Raw genomic sequence first — 18,756 nt, 5'->3', positions numbered from 1 at the left:
ATAGATTTTTCTCCATCCCTTTACTTTGAGCCTATGGATGTCATTGCATGTGAGAGAGGCCTCTTGGAGACAGCATACCATTGGGTCTTGCTTTTTTATCCAGCTTGCCACTCTGACTTTTAAATGGGGCCTTTAGGTCATCTGTGTGGTTGCTTTACAAGTGTTACTAGTCTATGTACCTAAGGATTTTTTTATAGTGGCTGATAATGGTTTTTCCTTTCCATATTTAATGATTCCTTCAGGAGCTCTTATAAGGCAGATGCAGTGGTAATGAATTCCCTCAGCATTTGCTTGTCTGAAGAGGTTATTTTCTCTCCTTTTCTTAAGAAGCTTAGTTTGGTTGGATATGAAATGCTAGGTTGGAATTTCTTTTCTTTAAGAATGTTGACAATTGGCCCCAAACCTCTTCTGGCTTGTAGGGCTTCTGCTTAGAGGTCTGCTGTTACTCTGATGGGCTTTCTCTCTAGCTGCCATTAACATTTTTTTTCTTCATTTTAACCTTGGAGAACCTGATAATTACTGGTCTTGGAGATGAACTTCTTGTGAAGTATCTTGCTTATGTTCCCTGCCTGAATTTGAATATTGGCCTCTCTAGCTAAGTTGGGGAAGTTACCATGGATGATATCCTGAAAAATGTTTTCCAAGTTGTTTTCTTTGTCCCCATCTCTTTCAGGAACACCAATGAGTGATAGATTTGTTCTCTTTACATAATCCCATATTTCTCAGAGGTTTTATTTGTTCCTTTTCATTCTTCTTACTCTATTCTTGTCTGACTGACTTATTTCAGAAAGCCAGTCTTCAAATTCTGAGATTTCTTTCCTCAACTTGGTCTATTCTGCTATTAATACTTATGATTGCACTATGAAATTCTTGTAGTGTGTTTTTCAGCTCTATGTGGTCAGTTACACTTTTTTCTATACTGGTTATTTTTTTTGTCAGCTCTTACATTGTTTTATTTTGATTTTTAGCTTCCTTGGATTGAGTTTCAATGTATTCCTGCATCTTGATGATCTTCATTCCTATCCACATTCTGAACTCTATTTCTGTCATTTCAGCCATCTCAGCCCTTGTTAGAGGGCTAGTGCAGTCATTTGGGGGAAAGAAGGTACTCTGGATTTTTGAGTTGCTAGAATTCTTGCACTGCTTCTTTTTCATCTATGTGGGCTGATGTTCCTTCAATCTTTGAAATTACTGTCCTTTAAGTGGTGTTTTTTCTTTTATCCTATTTGATGAACTTAAGGGTTTGATTGCAGTATATGGTGGGTTCAGCTGATTGCCTTTCTTTCTGGAAGATTTTGGGGGTCCGGAGCTCAGCTCACAACTTCTGAACTGCATGTTCTAATTCTGAAGGACTGGTATCAGGTCCAGACTTTGTTCTCTGGATCCTTGAGATTAGGAGTTCATTGTGCTGAGGTGATCAAGTTGCTCCTGGACTGTTGGTCACAGCACTCCAATGGGTGGTTTATGCCAAAGCATTTTGTAGGGAGGTGGCAGCAGGATCCATCCTCATTCACACATGTCAGCAGCAGTGGCAGCCGTAGCACAGCAGGGTGCTCACTCCATGGCTGTGGCAGGGTGCTAGTGTATGCCAGGGTGCTGGCCTGTGTATGGGAGTTTGCAGCTGCAGCAGGGGCAGCACAGCTCACAGTAGGTGGGAGGCCCCCCGCTGTTGACTATGCCTGTGGTTTCACTGGTGGTGATGTTAGCATGCGGGCAGAATGCTGGTGAGCATAGGGCTGTGTGCACCCTCTGTGTATGTTCACGCAGGCGAAGGTGGCTGCTCAGGGCAGGGGAGGGCATGCTATTCTTCATTCCTTGTTTCACTCTGGGGGTAGTGTTGGCACAGAGACAGGGCATTGGCAGGGTTAGGGCTGGTGGGCTCTGTGCCCACCAAGGCTCCAACTGCAATGGCAGTACAGTAGGAAAAAAGGAGGTGAAGTGTACTCATGCCAGCAGCAGTGGCGAGGCAGGGTACATACACATAGATCTGCTGTTAGGTCAGGGAAGGCAAGATCTGCCCATGCACACACATTCAAAGCAATGTGGGGGGTGGTCATGGCCCTGTGGGAAGCTGCATTGAGTACGGGGTGCTGTCAGGCTGCAGTGAGTACAGGAAGCTGTCAGTGAGTACGGGGTGCATGTCTTTGGAGGCCACTCTGCTGGAGCTCTCTGCTGGTAAGGTGGGTCTGCCAGCATAGGAGGTATAATGCAGGTCCCCAAGGCAACTGAGGGTGCACTGCAAGCAGGTGTGGGAAGGCTGGGGCCATGGGAGAAGCCAGCAGACCAAGGGGTGCTCAGGTTGAACTGGTGACAAGATTGCCCTTCAGAGTTCAGTTCCTACAGTTCTTTTAGGGCTAAAAAGTGTCCTATGGGAGCAAATCGAGCCTAGGGAGATGGGTGTCCCTGGCTGTGCTCCACTACAGAAGATCACACACCAAATCCTCTGGGCTCTTCGCTAGCTGGAGTTCTGCCCCTACCCCTTCTCTTAGTAGCTCTCCCTGCCAACTCAAATGTCCATGGTGGTCAAGGGGTCTCCTTCTGTTGGGATTCCAGAGGCCCATGGTGAGAGTGGTTTTCTAATTGCCAGTTCAACTCGCACATTCCCCCAGAGTTGTTGGGGGCCAGGAGCCAGTCTTGGTGCACAGTAGCCCCGTGCAGGGTTCCCAGCTTCTCCCCTCTTCATCCCAGCTTCTGTGTCTTCCCTCTGTCCACTTTCAGTGCATTCCTTCTGAAGATCAGTTAGGAGTGCATCAGTGTCTCTGTTCCTTGGTGGCAGTTATTCCACATGGCTATGTCTAGTCGGCCATCATCAGTGAGTACACTTTCAACCAAATGGAAAATAAAATAACAAGAATGGCTGGAAGTACTCTATAGATTCTAACTATTTAGTTATCATTCATGTTCTAGATATAATTTTATCCAAGTGTCACCATACACCAAAGACCATTTTGTCCTTCAACCAGAAACCAAAAGGGTTTTGCTGTAGAAATTGCAGAAGACATGATTAGTGGAGTGAATTTACAAAGAAGCACCTGGTATACTATTTTGAATTCTTCAACTGGGTCATTAAAAGAAATGGGTTGGTTCTTCTATCCTCTAGTTTTCCCATTTATACAAGATTTTATCTCTGGACTTTCAGAAGGCTTGCTTATGTCCATTCCTGTGTGAGCTTTTTTTAAGTGTTTATTTCTTGTTATTTCTTTTCTTGGTGTAAGATTTAAGATGGCTCCTAAGCAGCAGACTGGTTGCTATCTTCTGAGCTGTGATGAATGGACACAGTAGACTTATCTGGCCACCTCAGATGCCGCAACCCCATTGGCTTACCCCATAGGATGGCAGTAGCTTACAGGAACTACTAGAACAACATTGTGTGATGTAGGGGTAAAGAAAAATTAAAGCTGATTAGACTAGATTTACATAGCTGCTAAGGCATGTTCTTCCTTGAGTCATAGCTGGCACTGTTGCTAACAACAACAAGAGGAATATTTATAATGTTTGGAATGCTTATTGTTTCAGGAACTTTATATACATTATAATATTTGGTTTTCAGAATCTTAATAAGTAGATACTAATATCATCCTTGTTTTACAGATAAGAAAACTAAGCTATGTAAAGTAACTTGTTTGCAGACATAAAGTTAAGAATTTGTGGCCCACACATATATACCAAGATGTGTCAGACTCCAAAGCCTGACCTCTTTACTACTGAGCAAACAGCCTCATGAGGCAAAAATGTTACAAAGGCTTTAGACTTTGGAGGAATTTACGGTGAGCTGTGTTTGTATTTTGGAAAGTATAGCATTCAATTTTAAAACTAAGCTGATTTTACAAAGGTTATTGAATACCATAAGAAAGTGGTGCTAATCTAAGGCAACTTTATGCTTTGTGAAACTTTCCATCTTTCTGAACTTTACAAATTAAGTAGCTGTCAACTTTAATCTGAAATGGCTGTAAGTAAATACTCTGACAGAGGATATAAAAATATCAGTGGCTGCATAAGACTATTATTACTAATACAATTATCTAATAGGGTTTTCTTACAAGGAAAAAGTTGAGCGGCTTATTTAGATTTGAGTTTTTATGTATAGTTTTAGAACTTAAAAATGAAATAGAAAGCTAATGCCGTAATTTCCTTTCTGATATATTATCCAATTATTGTTTTGCATTAAAAAAATACACAATAGGAGGAATGATAAAGACCAGCAATTCCAACACATACATTTTCCTATTAGAAAGTAACCACCAGGGGTTACATGGCTTGCTCGAGGTCACATAGGGATTAGTGTCAGAGTCGAGACTAAAATCTTGTCCCATTAATTATTTCACCACTCCCCTTTATATTCTGTACAAAATGTTCGTTGTAAGATAGAAACTTTTGAAGTCTGATAATTATGTGGTACTTAAAATCACCTTTTTATTAGTCTGAAGGCTTATAATTTTAGCTCATTTGTTTTAAAATAGAGATGTTTGGTTGGCTTGACACAATAATAAAATGCTATTGAAACTATCCCATGTCTTTAACTGAGAAACCAGTCCATTTTTAAAGGAAACTATAATTCTGAAAAACTTCTCTTTAGCTACATCATTATTACCACTTATGAATGAGTCAAATTTTGAACCATTGCTTATGAATCAAATTTCTACTCAAGTATTTGAGAATGAAGAAATAGAGAAAGAAATTAGCTTTGGAAAAACAAGCAATTGATGGGGCTAAATATAACCATAAGTTCTGATTGCTCATGTTCCAGTATTTATCTGCTAGTCATAGGCTATTATCATATTTCTTTGATGCCATTTGTTTTCACTGGCTTTATTTTTTAATTGAATTTAACATGAACATATGACTAAACAAGTCTTGTTGCCAACATAAGTGTCATGATTTCTGCAAGAAATCACACATTGCTGAAGGAAATAAGGTAGTTGCTATAGCTATGGCCACAGGAGTTTGAAACACCTACATGAAAAAAATAAAATATAAGCAATTTATTATGTCAGCTAAAACGTATATATTGTTATACAGAAACTTTCAGTTGTAAGACATCATAGAAGCTTTCTGCTCCAATATCCCAATGAATATAAATCTCCTTTCGGTAGCATTTCTGACGCCTATTAGGTACTTATACAATTTGAATACTTTTAATAATGGGGATCTGATTGCTTACTAAGTTAGTCCATTTAGGTGTTGGACAGATTTTATTGTGAGAAAGATCTTTCTTATTTTAAGCTAAAATATAATTTATTATTATTCCAATTCATTAATTCAAATTTAATCCTCTCAAGCAATATTTAATGCAGATGTTCAGCCAGATACACATAAGTAGAGCCATACCAGATGTTTATGGCAGGCATCCATTTTGTTTGGTCAGGCATATGTTTCCATTGGCTATGTGTCCCTTTTCACCCGTGCCTGTTTCTTGCTAGTTGTTAATTATTTTGAACATCATCACTGGATGCATACATTGGTCGTGGTTTCCTAGTAAGGTAGGAGGAGCACTATACTGAGACTAAGGGGTTTAATTTTGATTCCCTTGATTTAGTTGCCAATTTTCTCATTTGTCAAATGAGGATATTCCATTAGATTAATGATTGCTAAACTTGGTTATATGCCAGAGTCACCTGGAAAGATTGCTAGAATATATTTTCCTGGATTCTACCCTAGATGTATTGGATCAGAATCTTGGCAGAAAAGAGGGGTTGAAAACTATGGCCAGAGTGTAGGATCCAGAAAGGGTGGCAAGGGGAGGGAAAGTTTAAGTATGGGGCTTAGCCCAGACTTCAAGAGCAAAATACTTGCAAACTGTCATTTGGCCCAAATGCATTTGGTGTTTTCTATGCAGTCCTCAAAGTGTTTGATGTAAGGGAAGCCAGAGAGGTTATTGTAAGTTTCATGTACAGATAGTCATGGCTTTTTTTTTTTTTTTGAGAAAAATCCTCTCAATACTGCTAAGCTGGCATTTTGGGCAGGTAAAGCTAGATTTGCAGCTTCAAAGTCAGCCCAAACCTCACAGAGAAGTTTATTTTACATTAAGGGAAAATGTGTTGAATGGCAATTATAAGTGGTGTAATTTTAGAGCAGCGGAAACATTGACATCCCCCAGATCTTTCCCTTTTCTACCAGTTACTTTCTGGAATTCCATTTTTAAAGCATAATGGATTTAATTAAGGCCTTGGTTTCTATTAGATTGATTGACAAATCTGAGCATACATTTTAATGGATGGAATGCAGGAAGTAAGAAAATTTTTTAAAAAAATATTGTTGTTGTACAAGGTGCTATGTAAAGTTAATCCAGGAATTTTAATTGGGGATAACAGGTACATAATATAGTCTGGCTCCATGTCCCCACCCAAATCTAATCTCAAATTGTAATCCCCATGTGTCAAGGTAAGGAACTGGTAGGAGGTGATTGGATAATGGGGATGGTTTTCCCCATGCTATTCTCGTGATAGTGAGTGAGTTCTCATGAGATCTGATGGTTTTCTCTTCTCTCTCCTGCTGCCTTGTGAAGAAGGCGCTTGCTGCCCTTTCACCTTCTGCCATAATTGTACATTTCCTGGGGTCTCCCCAGCCATGTGTAACTGTGAGCCAATTAAACCTCTTTCCTTTATATATTACCTAGTCTTGGATATTTCTTTATAGCAGTGTAAAAACAGACTAATACAGTACATAAGCAATCAATTGTACTTACTAGGGTCAAGGAGGTGAAGACAGCAATGATCTTTTCCTAAATTAGGGTTTAAATAAAGTATCAGCAAACTCGTTTTTATTTATTTGAGGATTGATTGACTGAGTCAGGCTAGAGAAGAAACTTGGGTAATGTTCACAATGCAGGGGAGCTAATTTAAGGCAATGGCTGATTATCAGCTTACAATTCCTGCCCTCTCTCTCTTAGCTGAGCAAGTAGGCACATAAAACTAGGGGCAGGGGAAATGAGATAAAGGAAATTGCTTAATAACCCCAGAAATTGATAAACAGCTTTATATTTAATGAATTCTAATAGATGGTAGGAAGTAAAGCGCCATGAGAAAAGAATTTTTAAAAATAAACTGCGATGGGAATTTGAAGGAATTAGTTTCTTCTATCTGAGAGAGTTAAAAAATATCTCGGCGTATTTCAAGTAATCTTTCCATTATGACTAGAGATTGAAGTTGTGAATAAAAGAGAAGGATACAGGAGACATAGTCTGTAGTAATAGTTTAAGTCTAGACTGTAGGGAGTTATTGAGGGATGATTTAGAAATTGAGCTAGCTCCTGAAGTCAGTGGAGCGCTAGTGAGAGTATTTCAGCAGGACAATGACATGACTTCATGAACAGTAGTTTGTAGGATGGAAGCAGATTGGAGGGAGAGATGACAGAAACAGAACAACTAGAAATATGAAGTCACGGTTGCCTGGTGGAGGTAGAGAGGGGAACACAAAATATGCTGTTCTGCCCTTAGTGCCCTGAATGTAAAAGTCTTCTTTCTTCTCTGAAGATTTTACTTTTTAAAAAAACTGGACCTTAATTTCCGTGATGGTACTCATACTGGGAGGGATTATTGGAGAAATGACTGATTCTGAGACTGGGAAGTAAAATATACTTCTACTAGTGCTGGAGTATCTTCTAGTTCCAGAAAGTAAAGCAGTTCTTAAACAAAACAAAATAAAGCAAAACAATAAAAAACACAATAATGGGGTTATGTCAAAGGGGTAGAAAAGCCAACTGAAAGAACTCTCAGTAGTCAAAGGTGGAACAATGTAAACAACAAAATAAAGAAATATTGGATTATAACACAAATTATAAAATCAAGTAATTTTGAGTCCATACTGATATAAATTAAGTGGTTGACTAAACAAATACATGGGGGAGAATACACAAATCTCCCTCGCAAAGAAATTCCAAGTTATTTATGAAGATACCCTACCTTCAAGTAGGTGGACCATAGCGGAGGCTGTACATAATGACCTGCTTTCTAAGAGTAGAATACAGAGAGGGGGAAAAATAGTAACTAACAAATACTACCTCAGTGGCGAAACCTGACAAATACTACCTCAGCAATGTGACCAAGGTCAACATTGTCAATAATAAGCCATGTCAATAGCCTATATCTTGGGATATGCTGTAATGAGGATGGCACTCTTTTTCTGTGGTCTTGTTACCAAAAACCAATAATCTCAGTCTAATTATGGAAAAAAATAAGAAAAATCCCAATTGATGGACATTCTAGAAAATACCTGACCTGCACTCTTCAAAATTATCAAGATCTTCAAAATCAAGGAAAGGAAAATCTAAGAAACTGTCACAGCCAAGAGAGCCTAAGAAGGTATGACAACTAAATGTAATATGATACGTTGATGGGATTATAGAAAAGAAAAATAACACTAAGGAAAAAGTGAGGAAATCTGAATAAAGTATGACATTTAGTTAATAATAATGTATCAATATTGATTCATTCATTGTTGCATATATATGGTACTAATATATTAAGATGTTAATAAGTCTTAATATAGTAAGATATTAACATCTTAATATAGTAAGATGTTAAAACAGGGGAATCTGAGTATGGGGTACACAAGAACTCTGTAATATCTCTAAGAATTCTGCAAACTTAAACGTGTTCTAAAATAAAGTTTGTTTAAGTAGAGACACTAGCATAGTTTGAGGTTATTAAAATCAATCTATTCTCAATCATGAATAAGGTATTCAATGAAGCCTCAGCATTTGTTGACTAAGCTCTCTGCCTTTACTTTCCCTCTTCTTTTTAGAGACTCTTCGTTGCAGATATTCTCTTAGTGTCTTCCTAGGCTATTTAAGGAGAGTGTGCTAAAGCTGAAAATAAAAATGGCTCAGTTGTGAATATAAGCCCCACTGCTGCAAGAAACCCACTTTCAGGGCCTGATTGTAACTTCTATTAGGGGTTTGGATTTAACCTAAAAATTAAACCAGTACAAACTCAAAATGGAGAAGGAAGATGGCAAAGGAAGCCTGAGGTTTTTGTTTTCCTTGAATATTAGTCATTCTAAGGCCAACATCACATCTTAGCCCTTTGCTGAGCATTATAGTCCATCATTTCAGTGAGCTATTTGAATGACAAAATGGTAAACTTATAAATTCTGAAATCTTGGGAAAATGATTTCTGGCTCACTTTAAAGGACGACGGGAAAAAGTTCTGTACATTTTGGATTCATCTGCTCTCTAAAGTCTTATCTTTAAAAATACACCCAAAGTCCTAGCTTCTGTAAGGATACTAATCTCACTCCTACACAGGTGCCATAAGAGCACAGAATGCTGCTGACCTTGTCAAGAAGAGAAATTTGTAATTCAGCTAAAGAGTAGGTCAAACCTCATTAAAGAAAATGTCCCTAAACCTATGTATTGATTAAATCAACAGAAGGAACAACATTACAGGGCTATTTGAACTAATATCAAAGTGGATGACAGAGAGAAAAATGTGATAGTGGGAGAAGTGACCATTAAAGAATATTTAGGCATCTCCCTCCCTTGATTTATGAAAAAAACAAGATTTATGAAGAGAAGACTAAAGGGTCATTGCATTTAGCAAATGAGAAACCTAGTATTTTCAAGGGTAAAAAGTATCTTGCTAAATGGAGCTTTGATGACAAACAATTAGAACTTTAGAATATCTCAAATTCATACTTTGACAAAATACATTGCATACTGTACTGATATTTAACAGATTTTTTTCTTTTTATAACTTTCATTTTAGGTTCAGGGGTACATGTGAAAGTTTGTTACATTGGTAATCTCATGTCACAGGGCTTTCTTGTACAGATTGTTTCATGATCTAGGAATTAAGCCCAATACCCAGTAGTTATCTTTTCTGCTCTTCTCTCTCCTCCCACCTTCCACACTCAAGTAGACCCCAGTGTCTGTTGTTTCCTTCTTTGTGTTCATAAGTTCTCATGATTTAACTCCCACTTATAACTGAGAACATGCATTATTTTGTTTTCTCTTCCTGCATTAGTTTGCTTGAGGATAATAGCCTCCAGCTCCATCCATGTTCCTACAAAAGACATGGTCTCATTTTTTTTTGTGGCTGGTTAATATTCCATTGTGTATATATACCTTATTTTCTTTATCCAATCTGTCACTGATGGGCATTTAGGTTGATTCCATGTTTTTGCTACTGTGAATAGTGCTGCAATGAACATTCATGTGCATGTGTCTTTATGGTAGAATGATTTATATTCTTCTGGGAATACACCCAGTAATGGGATAGCTGGGTCAAATGATAGTTATGCTTTTAGCTCTTTGAGGAATCACCATACTGCATTCCACAGTGGTTGAACTAATTTACAGTCCCACCAACAGTTTATAAATGTTCCCTTTTCTTCACAACCTAGCCAGTATCTTTAATTTATCGACTTTATAATAATAGCCATTCTGACTGGTGTAAGGTGGTATCTCATTGTGGTTCAGATTTGCATTTCTCTAGTCATCAGTGATGTTGAGGGTTTTTTCATATGCTTGTTGGCTACATGTATGTCTTCTTTTGAAAAGTGTCTGTTCATGTCCTTTGTCCACTTTAGAGATGTGGGATATAAGACCTTTTTTCAGGTGCATAGTTTGCAAATATTTTCTTCCATTCTTTATATTTTCTATTTACTCTGCTGATAGTTTATTTTGCTGTGCAGAAGTTTTTCAGTTTAATTAGATCCCACTTGTCAATTTTTGCTTTTGTTCCAATTGCTTTTGGTGTCTTCATCATAAATCTTTGCCCGTTCCTATGTCCAGGATGGCATGGTCTAGATTGTCTTTTAGGGTTTTGTAGCTTTGAGTTTCACATTTAATTATTTAATCCATCTTGAGTTGATCTTTGTATATGCTGTAAGGAAGGAGCCCAGCTTCAGTCTTCTGCATATGGCTAGCCAGTTATCCCAGCACCACATATTGAATAGGAAGTCTTTTTCCCCATTGCTTGCTTTTTGTCAGCTTTGTTGAAAATCAGGTGGTTATATGTGTGTGGCCTTATTTCTGGGCTCTTTATTCTGTTCCATTGGTCTATGTGCCTGTTTTTATACCAGTACTATGCTGTTTTGGTTACTGCAGCTCTGTAGTAGAACAGTTCAAAGTCAGATAATGTGATGACTCTAACTTTTTTTTTTTCCTTAGAATTGCTTTGGCTATTTGGGCTCATTTTTCTTCCATACGAATTTTAAAATAGTTTTTTTTTTCTGGTTTTGTGAAGAATGTCATTGGTAGTTTGGCAGTAATAGCACTGAATCTGTAAATTGTTTTGGCCAATATGGCCATTTTAACGATACTGTTATTTTCTATCCATGAGGATTAGATTTTTTCATTTGTCTGTGTCTTCTCCAATTTCTTTGAGCAGTGTTTTGTAATTCTCATTTCAGACATCTTTCACCTCCCTGGTTAGTTGTATTCGTAGGTATTTTTTTTCCTTTTTGTGGTGACTGTAAATGGTATTGCTTTTTTATTTGGTTCTTAGCTTGACTGTTGTTGGTGTATAAGAACGCTAGTGATTTTGTACACTGATTTTGTGTCCTGAGATTTTACTGAAGTTGTTTAACAGCTTAAGGAGCTTTTGGGCTGAAATTATATGGTTTTCTACATATAGGATCATGTCATCTGCAAACAGATATAGTTTGACTTCATCTCTTTCTGTTTGGATGTCATTTATTTCTTTCTTTTGCCTGAATGCTCTGCCCAGGACTTTTGATACTATGTTTAATTGGAGTGGTGAGAGAGGGCATCATTTTCTTGTGCCGGTTTTCAAGGGGAATGCTTTCAGCTTTTGCCCATTCAGCATGATGCTGGCTATGGATTTTCATAGATGGCTCTTATTATTTTGAGGTATATTCCTTAAATATTTAGTTTTTTGAGAATTTTTAACATAAATGGTGTTGGATTTTATTGAAAGCCTTTTCTGCATCTATGAGGACAATCATATGGTTTTTGTCTTTAGTTTTGTTTATGTGGTGAATTGCATTTATTGATTTGTGTATATTGAACCAACCTTACCTCCTAGGGATAAATCCTACTTGATCAAGGTAGATTAGGTTTTTGATGTGCTGCTGGATTCTGTTTGCCAGTATTTTGTTGAGAATTTTTGCATTGATTTTCATCAAGGATATTGGCCTAAAATTTTCTTTTCTTGTGTCTCTGCCACATTTTGGTATCAGGATGACACTGGCCACAGAATGAGTTTGGGAGGAATTTCTTCTCCTCAATTTTTTGGAATAGTTTCTATAGGAATGGTACCAGCTCTTCCTTGTACATCTGGTAGAATTCAGGTGTGAATCTATCAGTCCAGTTTTTTTTTTTCTGGTTGGTAGTCTATTTATTACTGATTCAATTTCAGAGCCTGTTATTTCTGTGTTCAGGAAATCAGTTTCTTCCTGACTCAGTCTTGAGAGGGTGTTGTGTTCAACAATTTATCCATCCCTTCTACGTTTTCTAGTTTGTGTGCATAGAGCTATTTATAGTAGTTTCTGCTGGTTATTTTTATTTCTGTGGACTCAGTGGTAACATTCCCTTTGTTATTTCTAAATATGTTTTTTTGAATCTTCTCTCTTTTCTTCTTTATTAGTGTAGCTAGTGGCTTATATATCTTATTAATTTTTTCAAAAAACTAACTACTGGATTCATTGATCTTCTGAATGGCTTTACATGTCTCAATTTCCTTCAGTTCATCTCTGATTTTGGTTATTTCTTGTCTTATGCTAGCTTTGGGGTTGATTTGTTCTTGCTTCTCTAATTATTTCAGTTGTGATATCAGGTTGTTAATTTGAGATCTTTCTAAATTTTTGATGTGGACATTTAGTGGCATGAATTTCCCTCTTCACACTGCCTTAACCATGTCCCAGAGATTCTTATATGTTGTATTTTTGTTCTCATTAGTTTCAAAGAACTTCTTGATTTCTGCCTTGGTTTCATTATTTACCCAAAAGTCATTCAGGAACATGTTTTTAAATTTCTATGTATTGCATGGTTTTGAGCAATCTTGACTTCTATTTTTATTGCACTGTGGAGAGTGTGTTTGGTATGATTTTGGCTATTTTGCATTTCCGGAGGATTGTTTTATGTCCAATTATGTGGTCCATTTTAGATTACGTGTATATGTTGATGAGAAGAATGTATATTCTGTTGTTTTTGATAGAGAGTTCTGAAGAGGTCTACCAGATCCATTTGGTGCAATATTGAATTCAGGTCCTGAATGTCTTTGTTAATTTCCTGCCTTGATGATCTGCCTTATACTGTCAGTGGAGCGTTAAAGTCTCCCACTATTATTGTGTGGGAATCTGTATCTCTTTTTAGGTCTCTAAGAACTTGCTTTATGAATCTGGGTGCTCCTTTGTTGAGTGCACATATATTTAAGATAGTTAGATCTTCTTGTTGAATTGAATCCTTTACCATTTGGTAATGCCCTTCTTTGTTTTTATTGACCTTTGTTGGTTTAAAATTGGTTTTGTCTTCAGCTATGATTGCAACCCCTGCTTTTTTTTTCTGTTTTCCATTTGCTTGGTAGATTTTCATCCATCTCTTTATTTTGAGCCTATGGATGTAATTTCGTATGAAATGGGTCTCTTGAAGACAGCATACCATTGGGTCTTGCTTTTTTATCAAGTTTGCCATTCTGTGTCTTTCAAGTGGGTCATTTAGCCCACTTACATTCAAGGTTAGTATTGATATGTGTGGATTATCTCATGTCATTGTGTCCCTGGTCTATTTAGTTAAGTGTGTTTTTGTACTAGCTGGTAGTTGTCTTTCATTTTTATATCTAGTGCGTCTTTCGAGATCTCTTGTAAGGCAGGTCTGGTGGTAAAAACCTCCCTCAACATTTGCTTATCTGAAAGGATCTTATATCTCCTTCACTTAGGAAACTTAGTTTGGCTGGATAAGAAATTCTTGGTTGAAGATTTTTTTTCTTTAGTAATGTTGAATATGGGCTCCAAATCTCTTCTGCCTTGCAGGGTTTCAGCTGAGACATCTGCTGTTAAACTGATGGTGTTTCCTTTGTAGGTGACTTGACCTTTCTCTCTAGCTACATTTACCATTCTTACTTTCATTTTAATCTTGGAAAATCTGGTGATTAAGTGTCTTGGGGATGATTTTCTTGTGTGTAATCTCGCAGTTGTCTGTTGTCTCTCTAGCAAGGTTGGGGAAGTTTTCCTGGATGATATCCTGAAATGTGTTTTCCAAGTTGTTTGTTTTTTCCCCCTACCCTTTCAGGAATGTCAATGATTCATAGATGTGGTCTTTTTTTTTTTTTTTTTTTTTTTTTTGCTACAAAGCTTCTGTACTTAAATTTTTTAAATATAAAATTATCAATTTATTATGGTTCAAATACATAAACTGACATTCAAACATCTTAAACTTTAGGAACTAAAGTTTAACGTTCAAACAGAAGTACGGTTTTCAGGAAACATCCAGAAAGTAATTTGTTGTCTAATCCAGAGTACTGACAAAGATTGCTTCATGATGAATAAAGTGTGTTTCATCAGCAAGTTTTGTTTTGTTTTGTTTTTTCATTCCTCCATAAAAATCACTGGCAGTTGGATTCAGACCAACTTCATAATGACCATGGCTCCATACCTGAGAAGAAACTGCTAAATAAATCCCTTATGTTAACTAACAAGATTGGCCTATAATTTAGAGGGGATAAGTAAAGCATGTAAGTGAACAAATTAAATTGTTCTTTAGAGATGAAGGTAAAAGCATGTCCATTAAAGTAATTTTTGCCTCTGACAGATTATTCAATTTTCAGTGTTTTCCTTATTTTTTTGGTGGGGTGAAGGAGGGACTTGCTCTGTTCCCAGGCTGAAGTGCAGTGGCATGTTCATGGCTCACTGCAGCCTCAACCTCCTGGGCTAAATGCAATCTTCCCACCTCAGCCTCCTGAGTAGCTGGAATTACAGGCACATGTCGCCTTGCCCAGCTCATTTTTTAATGTTTTGTAGAGGCAGGGTCCCACTATATTGCCCAGGCTGTTCTCAAACTCCTGGGCTCAAGCGATCCTCCCACCTCAGCATAAGCCACTGCACCTGGCCTTACCTGCTAAAAAACAAAACAAAACAAATAAACAAAGAACCAAAAAAGCAACTTAGGTTTTCTTGGAGTCTGCTATTTGCATCTTGCAAATGCAAACCACATATGCTCTTTAATGAAAACCTTTCTATGCACACCACTGTTAGGAAGAGCATTATTAAATCACTGACTTCTATACCCATAAAAGGATGATTTTAGTTTCAAGATTTTAGATTTACTAGAGATAGCCTGTATTTGAGTGTATCAATCATGTCATACAAAGAAAAATATTTCCAAAGTGTTCTCTGTTCAGAAACATCACAAATGCTTCTCCTGTTTGTCAGATCATTTTGCAATAGGTCAGCTAATACTTATCTACATAAAAACCTGAAAATTGGCTCAGGGAAGCATGTTAAATTAGTAGATTACCCCAATGGAACAGTACTGAGAATTATTTTGTCTTGTGGGCTCTGAGGCTCTGGGAGGTAGAGGTGGACCCTGACAGTCCAGGTCATCAACATCCACATTCAGTTTATGCCTTTCCTCAGGCACAGTTCAGTACTGGATACTATTTATCATTCTGCAAAATGTTGTCTACATCTTTCAGGTGTTGGTCAGATTCTTAGATTAGCTTCTTAGCTCTGTTCTGTTGATGAACAGAAGACTTCAATTTTCAGGACTGATGATTCCAGCATCTTCCACAAGCTTTCACTTTCACATCTTTAACTAAACTATTTGTTATATATTTGGTCTCCTTCAAAAGTGCCCTGAAGTCAACTTTGGTTGTAATATATTTGTCTCTGACATATTCTTCAAATTATCTTTGTTTTTTCCTGTCATTGGAGGAGAAATCCACCCAGAATCTTAATTTTTTTTTACTTCTTCCACGTGGATGTTAAGGTACACACAGAGGTTTCATCCAGAAGTCTTCCCTCTTCTTTCTGGTAAGTGCTTCAATGTGCTCATTAAGCTTCTCTTTCTCTTCCCTCTCCAACAAAGATCTAGATTCCCAGTGGTGATCTTTTTGATGAGTCCTCTATCAAACCATGACACATGTGAAGAATGTACCTGAACAACCCTCAGGGAAAATGCAGGATTTTTTGAGAAAGTTCCAGGGTATCTACTGGTGTCAGTATACTTTCAGTCCTACACCTCAGAGTTTTTTTTTTTTTTAATAACAGCTTTATTGAGATACAATTCACATCTTTCACTTAAAATGTACAATTCAATGGATTTGAGTATATTCAGAGTTGTGCAACCTACACCACAAGCTAACTGTAGGATATTTTCATCACCCTGAAAAGAAACCCCACACCCATTAGCAGTTCCTCCATTCTACCTATAGCCAGCCTAGGTAACCACTAATCTTTCTGCCTATTCTGGACATTTCATATGAATGGAATCATCATGTGATATTTCATGGCTGGCTTCTTTCACTTAACGTTTTCAAAGTTTATCCACGTTTAGCATATATCAGTCCTTCGTTTATTTTTACTGCCAAATAATGGTTATGGGCCTAGGGGTAGAATTTCTAAATCATACAGCAGCTCTGTTTCATCTTTTGATGAACTGATGGTGTGTTTCCTGAAGTGGCTGCACCATTTTACATTCCCACCAGTAATGTATGAGGGTTCCAATTTCTGCACATCTTCACCAACACTTGCTATTATTTCTCTTTTTAATTACAGCCATTCTAGTGAATGTGAAGTGATATCTCATAGTTTTTTGTTTGTTTGTTTTTTTGGTTTTTTTTTTTTGAGATGGAGTCTTGCTCTGTTGCCCAGGCTGGAGTTCAGTGACATGAACTCAGCTCACTGCAACCTCTGCTTCCTGGGTTCAAGTGATTCTGCCTCAGCCTCCCAAGTAGCTGGGACTACAGGCATGCACCACCACCCCTGGCTAATTTTTGTATTTTTAGTAGAGATGAGGTTTCACCACGTTGGCCAGGCTGGTCTCAAACTCCTGACCTCAAGTGATCCACCTACTTCAGCCTCCTAAAGTACTGGGATTACAAGCATGAGCCACTGCATCCCGGCCTCATAGTAGTTTTGATTTACACTTCCCTAATGCATCTTTTCAGGTGCTAACTGGCCATTTGTTAGTGGTTTTTCCTTCTTTTAAAAACTGCTGAGACATCCATAAACATTTTCAAAATGCAGGGTATGATTTTCATTGTTAAGGCAACTGTTTTGATGTGTGTTCCTTTGCTCTCTATCACCAAATACTGTACATACAAATAGTAACACTGGGCTTTTTGTTGTCCATTGTTAATCCTAAATGCAACAAAACATATGGAGACTTTGAAAATCCTTCAGAATAATGCTATAGTTAAGATTTTGCTAAAGCAAATGTTTTTTTCTAACTCCTTGAGCTGCATATTGCCTTGAGTAATCAATCATCATCTGGATCATATCCTCTTTGGGGGCACTTTTGTTTCCTTTCAGTTCTTGCCTTGCCCAATACTTCAGGTATTTGTGAGCTGAGTCATTTGGAAGGTTCCAAGTTGTTTGCAAAATCCTTCTGTAGCAGAGAATAACTTGTTGCCTTCTTATAAACTGCTTTAATGTTAGCATTGCTGGGGGTAAGCAGGAAGCGGCCATGTCTGCCAGCAGTCTGTGGCCTCTTTATATAATCACTTACTTCTCAGAGATTTTACTCTTTCCTTTTATTCTTTTTTTTCTTTTTTTCTGATTGTCTTATTTCAGAGAACCAGTCTTGATGTTCTGATGTTCTTTCCTCTGCTTTGTTAATATTTGTGATTGCATTGTGAAATTCTTGTATTATGTTATTCATCTGTGTCAGATCCAGTAGCATCTTTGTTATATTGACTGTTTTGTCCTTCAGCTCCTGTATCACTTTATTGTGATTCTTACATTCCTTGGATTAGGTTTTGCCATCTTCCTGAATCTTGATGATCTTCATTCCTATCTATATTCTTAATTCTATTTCTATAATTCCAGCCAGTTCACCCTGGTTAAGAACTCTTACTGGTGAGCTGGTGCAGTCATCTAGAGGACATATGGCACTCTGGCCATTTGAGTTACTAGAGTTCCTGTGTTTGTATATTGCTAAAACTGCAATGTAGCCTGAGTACAGTCAATAGCCGTCTATTCTTAATGTTTTCACGAGGCCAAGGGTTTGTGTAGGGTCTTTATTTGAAGTTGATGTCTTATCTCTGGTTTCAGAGGGGGGTATGCTAGTGAGGTATTTTTGGTGTTCAAACATTGAAGTGTGATCCAGTAGGTGGCACTTAGGCTTATTGCTTAGTTGGTAGACTCTTGCTTGGTTGTATGGCTCCCCTATGTCTCCTCACAGTTGCAGTGGGGTTTCCTCTCAATGCCCTGGAGGTATGGGTTTCTCTCCCCCTTGAGTGCTGCCTCTAGATCACAGCTTGGCACTCCTGGGCTGCTCACTGCAGCTCTTGGGTGATCTCAGTATTTATTTTTCTTCCCCAACTTGGAGACAGCAGAGAAAGGGACCTTGGTAGTGGTTGTGGCCATTTGCTTGTCTCCTGTGGGCTCCACCCCAGAGAGATGCAGGTCAGCAATTACTCTGTGCAATCAGCCCAGGATGGAGGGTCTGTGCTGTGGGCCCATCTACGGGTTCCCTGTCTGGTGATGAGCAGTGGGGTGTATGTGGGTGACATAGTTTGGCTCTGGGTCCCCACCCAAATCTCATCTCAAATTGTAATCCCTACATGTTGGGGGAGGTACCTGGCAGGAGGTGATTGAATCATGGGGGTGGACTACCCCCTGCTGTTCTCATGTTAAT

Source organism: Gorilla gorilla, chromosome X, assembly GCF_029281585.2.
Source record: "Gorilla gorilla gorilla isolate KB3781 chromosome X, NHGRI_mGorGor1-v2.1_pri, whole genome shotgun sequence".
In the NCBI taxonomy this organism is placed as follows: domain Eukaryota; kingdom Metazoa; phylum Chordata; class Mammalia; order Primates; family Hominidae; genus Gorilla; species Gorilla gorilla.
This window is presented reverse-complemented; position numbering follows the sequence as displayed.